The following is a 15,386-nucleotide window of genomic DNA, read 5'->3' on the forward strand; positions in this document are numbered from 1 at the left end:
TTTTAAGGACTTAGATCTTATTCAGTCTTTATGTGCCTAAAATATCTTCACCTGTAAAATGAGTATAATGAAGTACTTTATAGAGTTGTAAATGCTATATATAAAAATACAACAGTGAGAGGGCTGTGGGCTCGTCAAAGTGGCCGAGTTGAAGCAGCTGGTGTGTTTGGCTCTCACAGAGAGGAACACAAGGGGAGAGTCAATACTGAACTTTCAACTGAAACATCCAGGTACTCACGTTGGGACTGACTAGGGAAACAACTTGACCCAAGGAGAATGAAGAAAAGAAAGGCAAAACAACAGTCCACCTGGGAGCAACACAGAGCCAGGGGCAACTCCCTCACCTAGGGAAGCAGTGAGTGAATGTGTGACTCCGGAAACCCATGCTTTTTCCATGGATCTTTGCAACCGTTGGGTCAGGAGATCTTCTCGTGAACCCGCTTTACCAGGGCTGTCAGTCTGGTGGAGCTATGTGGAGTCTTGGCACAGGAGCCACTCAGGCACACATGGAGACCTGGGAGCCTTAGGTACCTGGGCTTTCCTGTGAAAGTAGCTACAACTCTGGCAAAGTGGGAGGTTGGACCCTCGTACATATCCCTAGGGAAGAGGCCGAATCCAGGGAGCTGAGCAGCAACAGCCTGCAGGCCCCACTTCCACAGCACCTCACAGGATAAGAGCAACTGGCTTGGAATTCCAGCCAGCCACCAGCAGCAGTGCTGAACCTCCCTGAGACGGAGCTCCTGAGAGAAGGGGCAGGCCACCATCTTTGCTGTTTTTGCAACTTAGCCACTTCAACCTTCAGTCTTTGAAGTGTCCAAGGAGATCAGGGGCTGATGTGGACCCTCGGCATAGCACAGGTGCTCTATAAAAATGTGGCCAGACTGCTTTTTAAGTGCTCTCCCAATGTCATTCCTCCTCTCTGGGCAAAGCCTCCCAACTGGGGTCTCCAGCCACCTCCTACAGGTGTGTTTGGGCCAGTAACAGGTTCATTCATACCTCCCTAGGGCAAAGCTTCCAGAAGGAGTGATAGGCTTCCATCTTTGCTATTTCACAGCCTTCGCTGATGATAACTTCAGGTACTGGAAAATCTGAGGCTACTAGCGACTGAAGTGGGCCCTGGGCATACTGCAGCAGCCCTGTGGAAAAGTGGCCAGACTGTTACCTGGGTTCCCATTCCTATATCTTCTCACTAGGCAAGTCTTGCAGGCCTGGACCTCTACCCACCCCCGTACCAGAGCTGTTGAGCCAGTAGCAACTCAACCACTCCCTGGACAGAGCCTCCAGGGGCAACTGAAAGCCTTTCTGCCACTGCTTCTGCAGTGGAACAGTCCTTGCTACCCTCAGATTAATGAAAGAACTAACACCCTTTTCTACACCTTCAACAAGCTTTAGTTGACCCAAGGAGAGGAAGCCAGACCATCTCCCATGGGTTCTACACACTCCCCACTGCTCATAAAAGACAGGGAACCCCTGGATTGGCCCCCACAGCACAAATTCTCCATCCTGGGCTGATTGCAATGAACAGTTGCTGACCTGTATCTCTCCAGGGGTGGAACCCTGAGGAGACAGACAGAAGACCCTTGGCCACAACCACTACTAATGTCCCTTCCTCTTTTGCCTCTAAGTTGGGGAAGAAATATAAACACTGAGATTGCCCCAGAGCTACAGTGGGCAGCCTAGGAGCCAAGCCATGATCTACAGCCAGTACTCAAGAGGAAGAGAAGCACATTTTCATATCATTGAGAGGGAAAATGGCTGCAACTGTGAGAAAACAGGGGAGCCACATAACCAAGCAAGAGTCTACCAACTGATCAGTAAGCCCAAGTGCCACCTACTGGATCACATCCCAAAGCTTTAACGGCAAAAATACTGTACTAATATGCTCCCCTCTGAAATCAGAAATGAGAAGTCAGCTTCAAATAAAGACCCTGCACAAAGCCTCAGCCTGGTGAAAACACAAAAATAAGTCTACTGACTGTACTCAATCTACACTGCAATTAAAGGAAAACCCATATGTGGAGATGAGAAGAAACCAATGCAAGAACTCCAGTAACTCAAATGGCCTCAGTGTCATATGTCCTTCAAACAACCACACCAGTTCTCCAACAAGAGTTCTTAACCTGGATGAACTGTCTGGAATTACATAAATATAATTCAGAATATGGATAGGAACAAAAATCATCAAGACTCAGGAGAATGGTAAAACCCAATCCAAGGAAAATAATAACAACAATAAAGTGTTACAGGAGCTGAAGGACAAAGTAGCTGGTATAATAAATTAGAACCTAGTTCAACCATTATGGAAAACAGTATGGCGATTCCTCAAGGATCTAGAACTAGATGTACCATATGACCCAGCCATCCCATTACTGGGTATATACCCAAAGGATTATAAATCATGCTGCTATAAAGACACATGCACACGTATGTTTATTGTGGCACTATTCACAATAGCAAAGACTTGGAATCAACCCAAATGTCCATCAATGACAGACTGGATTAAGAAAATATGGCACATATACACCATGGAATACTATGCAGCTATAAAAAAGGATGAGTTCGTGTCCTTTGTAGGGACATGGATGCAACTGGAAACCATCATTCTTAGCAAACTATCACAAGAACAGAAAACCAAACACCGCATGTTCTCACTCATAGGTGGGAACTGAACAATGAGATCACTTGGACTCGGGAAGGGGAACACCACACACCAGGGCCTATCATGGGGAGGGGGGAGGGGGGAGGGGGGAGGGATGGCATTGGGAGTTATACCTGATGTAAATGACGAGTTGATGGGTGCTGACAAGTTGATGGGTGCAGCACAGCAACATGGCACAAGTATACATATGTAACAAACCTGCACGTTATGCACATGTACCCTAGAACTTAAAGTATTAAAAAAAAAAAAAAAGAACCTCACAGATCTGAAAAAGCCGAATAACACAATACAAGAATTTCACAATGCAATCACAAGTATTAACGCAGAAAAAATGAATCTGAGGAACAAATTTCAGAACTTGAAGATTGGTTCTCTAAAATAAGAGGGACAAAAATGAAAAAGAATGAACAAAACCTTCAAGGAGTATGGGATTATATAAAGAGGCCAATTCTACAAATCACTGGCATCTCTGAAAGGGAGGTGGAGAAATCAAACAACTTGGAAAACATATTTCAGGATATCATCTATGAAAGCTTCACTAACCTTGCTAGAAAGGCCAACAGTCAAATTCAGGAAATACAAAGAACTCCTACAAGCTTCTACACAAGAAGACCATCTTCAAGATACATAAGCATCAGGTTTTCCAAGGTCAAAATGAGAGAAAGAATGTTAAAGGCAGCCAGAGAGAAAGGGCAGGCCATCTACAAAGGGAACCCCATTAGGCTAACAGCAGATCTCTCAGCTGAAATCCTATAAGCCAGAAGAGATTGGGGGACTATATTCAACATTATTAAAGAAAATCTTCAACCAAGAATTTCATATCCAGCTAAACTAAGCTTCCTAAGTGAAGAAGAAATGAGATCATTTACAGACAAGAAAAATCTGACGTAATTCATTACCACCACATCTGCCTTACAAGAGATTTTAGAAAGGGATACTAGATACAGAAAGGAAAGACCACTACACGCTAATACAAAAACATACTTAAACACACAGACCAGCGACACTATAAAGCAACCACAAAAACAAGTCAACATAATAACCAGCCAACAGCACAATGACAAGATCAAATCTACACAAATCAATACTAACCTTGAATGTAAATGGGCAAATGCCCCACTTAAAAGGCACAGAGTGGCAAGCTAGATTAAAAAAAAAAAAAAAAAGAGAGAGACACACAAAATGGCATGTTGTCTTCAAGAGACCCATCTCACACATAATGACACTCAGAGTCTCAAAATAAAGGGATGGAGAAAAATCTACCAGATGAATAGAAAACAGAAAAAAAGCAGAGGTTGCAATCCTAATTTCAGACAAAACAGATGTCAAATGAACAATAATTTTCCAAAAAGACAAGGGGGCAGGGACAAGATAGCCAACTAGAAGCAGCTGCAGTTCAAGGCTCCCACTGAGAGGAACTAAAACAGTGTGCAAATCCTGCACCAGCAACTGAAATATCCAGGTTGTACTATCAGGACTGACTAGGTGGTTGGCATGACCCATAGAGAGCAAGGAAAGTTGGGCTGGTGCATTGGCCCACCTGGGAGCCACAGGTGGCGAGAGGAGCCCTCACCTTCAGCCAGCCAAGGGAGGCAGTGAGTGAGCATGCTACCCATCCTGGGAAACTGCTTTTTCCATGGATATTTGCAATTCACAGATCAGAAGATCCCACTCATGAGACCACACCACCAGGGCCTTGGGTCCCAACCACAGAGCCATGCAGATTCTCAAGAGCCACTCAGCTGGAGTCTGCCTAAAACTATCGAGTTCCCAAGTTGGGGATGGGTGGTCATCATCACTGGGGCTGCCTGCTGCCTAAACCCTCTTGAGTTCCCTGGTGGAGGGGGAGCAGTCATCACTGTGGCTTCTGGCTGCCTAATAAAACTGAGCTTCCCAAGAGAGGGGCATCATCATCACTGTGGCTGCCTGCTGCCTGAGGAAACTGAGTTCCTACAGGAAGGGACAGCAGCCATCACTGCAGCTGCTAGCTGCCTAAGACACTGAACTAGGGAGGAAGGGCAGCAGCCATTTCTACAGATCCAGGCCACTGTTTTTCCTTTGCTGATGCCAGGGAGACTGGATGGCTTGATCTCAAGAAGTATTCCCCACAGTGCAGCATGCTGGCCGTGGCAGATCATAAGCCTGATTGCCTCTTTAGGCTGACCCTGACCCATCCTTCCTCACTGGGTGGGGTCTCTCTGTAGGAACTCCAGCAACTCCAGCCAGGGAATTAGGGAGAGAACTCTGATCTCTCTAGGTCTGAGCCTCTGGGGGGAAGGGTGGCTGTTGTCTCCACAAACCAGAAGACTTATTCTTTCCCCCTACTTGCTCTGAGGAATCCAGGCAGCCCAGATGGGTGGGATTTCTCCCAGCACAGCATACCCCCTTCACAAAGGGACAACCAAAGTGTCTCATTAAGTGGGTCCTGGATGAGACACCCCAATGGGTCACCAGACTCTTATAGAGGAGCATTTCTACTGGCATCAGGTGGGTGCCCCTCAAGGACAGAGATCACAGAGGAAGGAATGGGATCCCATCTTTGCTGTTCTCCAGCCTTCTCTGGTGACATCTCCAGGTGTGGGAAGGACCCAGATAAATAGGGCCTGAAGTGAATCCCCAGCAAACCACAGCAGCCCTACAGAAGAGGTACCTGACTGTTGAAAACAGAAAGCACCAACAACATCAACCAAAAAGTCCCCAAAAAAACCTCATCTAAAGGTCAGCAGCCTCAAAGATCAAAATGAGACAAACTCATGAAGATGAGAAAGGAATGAAAAACCCCTCAAAACTCAAAAGGCCAGAGTGGCTCATTTACTCCAAATGATCACAACACCTCTACAGTAAGGGCACAGTGCTGGGTGGAGGCTGAGATGGATGAATTGACAGAAGCAGGCTTCAGAAGGTGGGTAATAGCAAACTTCACTGAGCTAAAGGAGCATGTTCTAACCCAACACATTGGAAAGAATCCCAGAGCTTAAAGATTGGTTCTCTAAAATAAGACAGACAAAAATAAAAAAGAATAAAAGGGAAGGAACAAAACCTCCAATAAGTATGGCATTATATATAGAGGCCAATTCTACAAATCACTGGCATCACTGGAAGGGGGGTGGAAAAATCAATGCATTGGATTAGAACATGCTCCTTTAGCTCTGTGAAGTTTGTTATTATCCACCTTCCGAACACTACTTCTGTCAGCAGAGGAGCTAAGAACCATGACAAAAGGTTACAGAAGATGCTAACTAGAATAACCAGTTTATAGAGGAACATAAATGACCTGAGTCAGCTGTAAAGCACATGAGGAGAACTTTGTAATGCAAACACAAGTATCAACAGCTGAGTTGCTCAAGCAGAAGAAAGAATATCAGAGCTTGAAGACTATCTTGCCAAAATAAGGCAGGCAGACAAGATTAGAGAAAAAAGAATGAAAAGGAATGAACAAAACCTCAAAGAACTGTGGTACTATGTAAAAGACCAAACCTGTGACTGATTGGACTACCTGAAAGAGACAAGGAGAATGGAGCCAAGTTGGGAAAACACACTTCAAGATATCATCCAGGAGAACTTCCCCAACCTAGCAAGACAGGCCAACATTCAAATTCAGGAAATCCAGAGAACTCCAGTAAGATACTCCACAAGATGATCAACCCTCAAGACACATAGTCATCAGATTCTCCAAGATCAAAATGAAGGAAAAAATGTTCAAGGCAGCCAGAGACAAAGGGCAGGTCACCTACAAAGGGAAGCCCATCAGACTAACAGTGGGCCTCTCAGCAGAAACCCTACAAGCCAGAAGAGAGTTGCGTCCAATAGTCAACATTCTTAGAGAAAAGAATTTCCAACCTAGAATTTCATATCTGGCCAAACTAACCTTCATACGTAAAGGAAAAATCCTTTCCAGACAAGCAAATGCTGAGGGAATTTATCACCACCAGGCCTGCCTTGCAAGACCTCCTGAAGGACGCACTAAAGATGGAAAGGAAAAACTGGTACCAGCCACTGCAAAAATGTACTGAAGTACAAAGACCAATGACACTATGAAGAAACTGCATCAACTAGTGAGCAAAATAACCAGCTAGCATCATGGTGACAGGATCAAATTCAAACATAACAATATTAACCTTAAGTGTCAATGGGCTAAATGCCCCAATTAAAAGACACAGACCAGCAAATTGGATATGAAGAGTCAAGACTCAGGTGTGCTGTATTCAAGGTTCCTATCTCATGTGCAAAGACACATGTAGGTTCAAAGGGATGGAGGAAAATTTACCAAGCAAATGGAAAGCAGAAAAAAGCAGTGGTTGCAGTCCTAGTTTCTGACAAAACAGACTTTGAATCAACAAAGATAAAAAAAGACAAAGAAGAGCATCACATAATGGTAAAGGAATCAACAAGAAGAGCTAACTATCCTAAATATGTATGCACCTGGTACAGGAGAACCCAGATTCATAAAACAAGTTCTTAGAGACCTACAAAGAGACTCAGGCTCCCACACAACAGTAGCAGGAAACATTAACACCCCATTGTCAATATTGGATCATCTAGACAGAAAATTAACAAGAAAGGACTTGAACACAGCTCTGGATCAAGTGAATCTCATAGATATCTACAGAACTCTCCACCACAAAACAGCAGACTATATATTATTCTCAGTGGCATATGATATTGACTCTAAAATTGACCACGAAATTGGAATTAAAACACTCCTCAGCAATTGCCAAAGAACTGAAATCACGGCAGTCTGTCAGACCACAGTGCAATCAAATTAGAACTCAAGATTAAGAAACTCAAAACCACACAACTACATGGAAATTGAACAACCTGCTCCTGAGTGACTTCTGGGTAAATAATGAAATTAAGGCAGAAATCAAGAAGTTCTTTGAAACCAATGAGAACAAAGAGACAATGTACCAGAATCTCTGGGAGGCAACTAAAGCAGTGTTAAGAGGCAAATTTATAGCACTAAATGCCCACATCATAAAGCTGGAAATATCTCAAATCGACACCCTAACATCATAACTAAAATAACTAGAGAAGCAAGAGCAAACAAATCCAAAAGCTAGCAGAAGAGAAAATAAATGATTAAAATCAGAGTGGAACTGAAGGAGATAGAGGTATGAAAAACCCTTCAAAAAAAAAAGAAGAGAAAGAAAGAAAGAAAAGAAAGAAAGAAAGAAAGGAAAAGAGAAGAGAAGAGAAAGAAAGAAAGAAAGTTCAAATAGGAGAGAAAATCAAATTGTCTCTGTTTGCAGGCAATGTGATTCTATATCTAGAAAACCACATCATCGCAGTCCAAAAACTCCTTAAGCTGATAAGCAAGTTCAGCAAAGTCTGAGGATACAAAATCAATGTGCAAAAATTACAAGCATTCTTATACACCAGCAATAGCCAATATTCTTCAATTCCTATACACCAACAATAGACAAGAAAGCCAAATCATGAATGAACTCCCTTTCGCAATTGTTACAAAGAGAGTAAAATACCTAGGAATACTGCTAACGAGGGAGTGTGAAGGACCTCTTCAAGGGGAGCTACAAGCCACTGCTCAAGAATATAAGAAAGGACACAAACAAATGGAAAAACATTCCATGCTCATGGGTAGGAAGAATCAATCTCTTGAAAATAGCCATACTGCCCAAAGTAATTTATAGATTCAATGCTATTCACATCAAATTACCACTGACATTCTTCATAGAATTAAAAAAAAAAAAAACTACTTTAAATTTCATATGCAACCAAAAAAGAGACTGAATAGTCAAGACAATCCTAAGCCTATTTATTTATTTTGAGACAAAGTCTCACTCTGTCACCAGGCTGGAGTGCAGTCGCATGATCTCAGCGCACTGCAACCTCTGCCTCCCGAATTCAAACGATTCTTCTGCCTCAGTCTCCCAAAGTGCTGAGATTATAGACGTGAGCCACCACACTTGCCCAGGATTCCCTATTTAAATGGTTCTGGGAAAATTGACTAGTCATATGCAGAAAACTGAAACTGGACCTCATCCTTACACCTTATGCAAAAATTAAGATGGATTAAAAACTTAAATGTAAAACCCCAAACTGTAAAAAAAAACCCTAGAAGAAAATCTAGGAAGTTCCATTCAGGACATGGCATGGGCAAAGATTTTATGATGAAATCATCAAAAGCAATTGCAACAAGAGCAAAAATTGACAAATGGGATCTAATTAAACATAAACACTTCTGCCCAGGGAAAGAAACTATCATCAGAGTGAACAAGCAGCCTATAGAATGGGAGAATATTTTTGCAATCTATCAATCTGACAAAGGTCTAATATCCAGAATCCACAAGGAACTTAAACAAATTTACAAGAAAAGAACAAACAACCCCATCAAAACATGGGTAAAGGACACGAACAGACATTCTGAAAAGAAGACATTTATGCGTCCAACAAACATATGAAAAAAAAGCTCAACCTCAGTAGTGTTTATTAGAGAAACGCAAATCAAAACCATAATGAGATACCATCTCACGCCCGTCAGAATGGCAATTATTAAAAAGTCAAGAAACAACAGACGCTAGAGAGGCTGTGGAGAAACAGGAACACTTTCATGCTGTTGGTGGGAATGTAAACTAGTTCAACCATTGTAGAAGACGGTGTGGCAGTTCCTAAAGGCTCTAGAAGCAGAAATACCATTTGGCCCAGCAATCCCATTACTAGGTTTATATCCAAAGAAATAGAAATCGTTCTGTTTTAAAGATACATGCACACTTATGTTTATTGCAGCACTATTCACAACAGCAAAGACATGGAATCAACCCAAACTTCCATCAACGATAGACTGGATAAAGAAAATGTGATACATATACACCATGGAATACTATACAGCCATAAAAAGAAATGAGATCATGTCTTTTGCAGGGACATGGATGAAGCTGGAAGCCATAATCTTCAACAAATTAACACAGGAACAGAAAATCAAACACCACATGTTCTCATAAGTGGAAACCGAACAATGAGAACACATGGACACAGGGAGGGGAAGAATACACACCGGAGCCTGTTGGGAAGGTGGGGGAGAGGAGAGCATTAAGAGAAATAGCTAATACATGTGGTGCTTAATACCTACGTGATAGATTGACAGGTGCAGCAAACCACCATGGCACATGTTTAACTATGTAACAAACCTGCACATCCTGTACATGTATACCAGAACTTAAAATAGAAAAGACAAAGAAGGATATTACATAATGGCAAAGGTTTCAATTCAACAAGAAGACCTAACTCTCCTAAATATATATTCATCCAACACAGGAGCACCCAGATTCATAAATAAAGTTCTTAGAGACCTACAAAGTATGTTTCACAGTAATAGTGGGAGATTTCCACACTCCAGTGACAGTATTAGACATATCATTGAGGCAAAAAATTAACAAAGATATTCAGGACCTGAACTCAACATTGGATCAAATGGATCTGATAGGCCTTTGTGGAAATCTCCACTCAAAAACAACAGAATATGCATTCCTCTCATCATCATATGCCACATACTCTAAAATCACTCACATAATTGGACATAAAGCAATCCTCAGCAAATGCAAAACAACTGAAATCATATCAAACACACACTCAGATCACAGTGCAATAAAAATAGAAGTCAAGACTAATAAAATTGCTGAAAATCATGCAATTACATGGAAATCAAACAACATACTCTTGAATGACTTTTTAGTAAAGAAATTAAAGCAGAAATCAAGAAGTTCTTTGAAAATAATGAGAACAAAGTTACATACTAGAGCTTCTGGACAAAGCTAAGGCAATGTTAGGAGGGGAATTTATAGCACTAAATCCCACATCAAAAAGTTAGGAAGAACTCAAATTAATAACCTAACATCTCAACTGAAAGAGAAGCAAGACAAAACCCCAAAGCTAGAGGAAGACAAGAAATAACCAAAAATCCGAACTGAACTGAAGGAAACCGAGACATGAAACAAAACAAAACAAAACAAAAAAGCCATTCAAAAGATCTACTAATTCAGGGTAGGTTTCTTGAAAATATTAATAAGAAAGTCTGATGATTAAAATAAACACAATTAGAAATGACAAAGGGAATGTTACCACTGACCCCACAGAAATAGAAACAACCATCAGAAACTACTGCAAACACTTCTATGCATACGAACTAGAAAACTTCAAAGAGATAGATAAATTCCTGGACAAATAAACCCTCCCACAACTCAGCCAGGAAGAAATTGATGTGCTGAACAGACCAATAGAAAGCTCCAAAATTGAATCAGTAATAAATAACCTACCAACCCAAAAAGCCCAGGACGTGATGGATTCCCAGCCATATTCTACGAGAAGTACAAAGAAGAGCTGGTGCCATTTTTACAGGAACTATTTGAAAATATTGAGGAGGAACACCTCCCCAGCTCATTCTGTGAGGCCAACATCATCTTGATACCAAAATCTAGCAGAAACACACCACAAAAAAAGACTTCAGGACAATACCCTCGACGAACATCAATGCAAAAATCCTCAACAAAATACTGGCAAACCAAATCCAGCAGCACATCAAAGAGTTAATCCATCATGATCAAGTATGCTTCATCCCCAGGATGCAAGGTTGCCTCAACATACACAAATCAATTAATCTGATTCATCACATAAACAAAACTAAAGATATAAACCACTTGATTATCTCAATATATGCAGAAAATGCTTTCTTTTTTTTTATTATACTTTTTCTAGGGTACATATGCACAACATGCAGGTTTGTTACATATGTATACATGTGTCATGTTGGTGTGCTGCACCCATTAACTCATCGTTTACATTAGGTATATCTCCTAATGCTATCCCTCCCCACTTCCCCCTCCCCACAAAAGGCCCCAGTGTGTGATGTTCCCCTTCCTGTGTTCAAGTGATCTCATTGTTCAATTCCCACCTATGAGTGAGAACGTGCGGTGTTTGCTTTTCTGTTCTTGCGATAGTTTGCTGAGAATGATGGTTTCCAGCTGCATCCATGTCCCTACAAAGGACATAAACTCATCCTTTTTTATGGCTGCATAGTATTCCATAGTGTATATGTGCCACATTTTCTTAATCCAGTCTATCACTGATGAACATTTGGGTTGATTCTAACTCTTTGCTATTGTGAATAGTGCCACAATAAACATACGTGTGCATGTGTCCTTATAGCAGCATGATTTATAATCCTTTGGGTATATACCCAGTAATGGGATGGCTGTGTCAAATGGTATTTCTAGTTGTAGATCCTTGAGGAATCACCACACTGTTTTCCACAATGGTTGAACTAGTTTAAAGTCCCACCAACAATGTAAAAGTGTTCCTATTTCTCCACATCCTCTCCAGCATCTGTTGTTTCCTGACTTTTTAATGATTGCCATTCTAACTGGTGTGAGATGGTATCTCATTGTGGTTTTGATTTGCATTTCTCTGATGGTGAGTGATGATGAGTACTTTTTCGTGTGTCTGTTGGCTGCATAAATGTCTTCTTTTGAGAAATGTCTGTTCATATCCTTTGCCCACTTTTTGATGGGGTTGTTTGTTTTTTTCTTGTAAATTTGTTTTGAGTTCTTTGTAGGTTCTGGATATTAGCCCTTTGTCAGATGAGTAGATTGCAAAAATTTTCTCCCATTCTGTAGGTTGCCTGTTCACTCTGATGGTAGTTTCTTTTGCTGTGCAGAAGCTTTTTAGTTTAATTAGATCTCATTTGTCAATTTTGGCTTTTGTTGCCATTGCTTTTGGTGTTTTAGACATGAAGTCCTTGCCCATGCCTATGTCCTGAATGGTACTACCTAGGTTTTTGTCTAAGGTTTTTATGGTTTTAGGTCTAACATTTAAGTCTCTAATCCTTCTTGAATTAATTTTCGTATAAGGAGTAAGAAAAGGATCCAGTTTCAGCTTCTACTTATGGCTAACCAATTTTCCCAGCACCATTTATTAAATAGGGAATCCTTTCCCCATTTCTTGTTTTTCTCAGGTTTGCCAAAGATCAGATGGCTGTAGATGTGTGGTATTATTTCTGAGGGCTTTGTTCTGTTCCATTGGTCTATATTTCTGTTTTGATGCCAGTACCATGCTGTTTTGGTTACTGTAGCCTTGTAGTATAGTTTGAACTCAGGTAGTGTGATGCCTCCAGCTTTGTTCTTTTGGCTTAGGATTGTCTTGGCAATGTGGTCTCTTTTTTGGTTCCATATGAACTTTAAAGTAGTTTTTTCCAATTCTGTGAAGAAAGTCATTGGTAGCTTAATGGGAATGGCATTGAATCTATAAATTACCTTGGGCAGTATGGCCATTTTCACAATATTGATTCTTCCTATCCATGAGCATGGTATGTTCTTCCATTTGTTTGTGTCCTCTTTTATTTCACTGAGCAGTGGTTTGTAGTTCTCCTTGAAGAGGTCCTTTACATCCCTTGTAAGTTGGATTCCTAGGTATTTTATTCTCTTTGAAGCTATTGTGAATGGAAGTTCATTCATGATTTGGCTCTCTGTTTGTCTGTTACTGGTGTATAAGAATGCTTGTGATTTTTGTACATTGATTTTGTATCCTGAGACTTTGCTGAAGTTCCTTATCAGCTTAAGGAGATTTTGGGCAGAGACAATGGGGTTTTCTAAATATACAATCATGTCATCTGCAAACAGGGACAATTTGACTTCTTCTTTTCCTAACTGAATACCCTTTATTTCTTTTTCTTGCCTGATTGCCCTAGCCAGAACTTCCACCACTATGGTGGAAGTCAGAACTTCCACCACTATAGGAGTTCCACCACTATAGGAGTGGTGAGAGAGGGCATCCCTATCTTATGCCAGTTTTCAAAGGGAATGCTTCCTGTTTTTGCCCATTCAGTATGATATTGGCTGTGGGTTTGTCATAAATAGCTCTTATTATTTTGAGATACGTTCCATCAATACCAAATTTATTGAGAGTTTTTAGCATGAAGGGCTGTTGAATTTTGTCCTAGGCCTTTTCTGCCTCTATTGAGATAATCATGTGATTTTTGTCTTTGGTTCTGTTTATATGCTGGATTACGTTTATTGATTTGTGTATGTTGAACCAGCCTTGCATCCCAGGGATGAAGCCCACTTGATCATGGTGGTTACGCTTTTTGATGTGTTGCTGAATCCAGTTTGCCAGTATTTTATTGAGGATTTTTGCATCGATGTTCTGTTCTTTTACATTTGCTGAGGAGTGCTTTACTTCCAATTATGTGGTCAATTTTGGAATAAGTGCGATGTGGTGCTGAGAAGAATGTATATTGTGTTGATTTGGAGTGAAGAGTTCTGTAGATGTCTATTAGGTCCGCTTGGTGCAGAGTTGAGTTCAATTCCTGGATATCCTTGTTAACTTTCTGTCTCATTGATCTGTCTAATGTTGACAGTGGGATGTTAAAGTCTCCCATTATTGTATGGGAGTCTAAGTCTCTTTGTAAGTCTCTAAGGACTTGCTTTATGAATCTGGGTGCTCCTGTATTGGTTGCATATATATTTAGGATACTTAGCTCTTCTTGTTGAATTGATCCCTTTACCATTATATAATGGCCTTCTTTGTCTCTTATGATCTTTGATGGTTTAAAGTCTGTTTTATCAGAGACTAGGATTGCAACCCCTGCCTTTTTTTGTTTTCCATTTGCTTGGTAGATCTAGAAAAGGCTTTCAATAAAATTCAATGCCTCTCCATATTAAAAACTCCAAAAAATCTGGGTATTGAAGAAACATAACTCAAAATGATGAGCTGTTTTTGTACCAGTATCATGCTGTTTTGGTTACTGTAGCCCTGTAGTGTAGTTTGAAGTTGGGTAACGTGATGCCTCCAGCTTCGTTCTTTTTGCGAGGATTGCTTGGCTATTAGAGCTCTTTTTTTGGTTCTGCATGAATTTTGAAATAGTTTGCTCTAGTTCTGTGAGGAATGCGATTGGTAGTTTAATAGGGATAGCTTGCATCTGTAAATTACTTTGGGCAGTATAGCCATTTTAATGACATTAATTCTTCCTATCCATGAGAATGAAATGTTTTTCCGTTTGTTTATGTCTTCTCTGATTTCTTTGAGCAGTGTTTTGTAATTCTCCTAGAGATCTCCTAGAGATCTTTCACCTCCCTGGTTAGCTGTATTCCTAGGTATTTTAGTTTTTCTGTGTGTAGCAATTATGAATGGGATTGTGTTCTTCATTTGACTCTCTTCTTGACTTGATGTATAGGACTGCTAGTAATTTTCACACATTGATTTTGTATGCTAAGATTTTGCTACAGTTTATCAGCAGAAGCAGCTTTGGGACCAAGACTGTGGGGTTTTCTGGACATGGAATCATGTCATCTGTAAACAGAGACAGTTTGATTTCCTATCTATTCCTCTCTTCCTTCCTCTATTTGGATGCCCTTCCAGTTTTGCACATTCAGTGTAATGTTGGCTGTGGGTTTGTCATGGCTAGCTCTCATCATCTTGGCACTTCTGACTAGAAGGGCAAGAGGGGCCAGTGTTGTTGTTCCCTGAAAGGTAAGTGTAGCCCACAATTACAAATGTAGTGAAGAAGATACATGCATATGTATAAGTAAATATAATTGAGATATATTTAGCAGACATAATCAATAGAGTTGATGAGTGACTGACTGGATGTGTGGGGAATTTATATCACTCCCAGGTTTTTGACTTGGGCAACTGGACACTCACGAAGGAAAAAGAGGATCCAAGGAGAGGAACTTGTCTGAGGACTGGGGTAGGGCTGAACAGCTGCATTTGAGACTAG

This window comes from Macaca mulatta, chromosome 13 (assembly GCF_049350105.2).
Source record: "Macaca mulatta isolate MMU2019108-1 chromosome 13, T2T-MMU8v2.0, whole genome shotgun sequence".
Lineage (NCBI taxonomy): Eukaryota > Metazoa > Chordata > Mammalia > Primates > Cercopithecidae > Macaca > Macaca mulatta.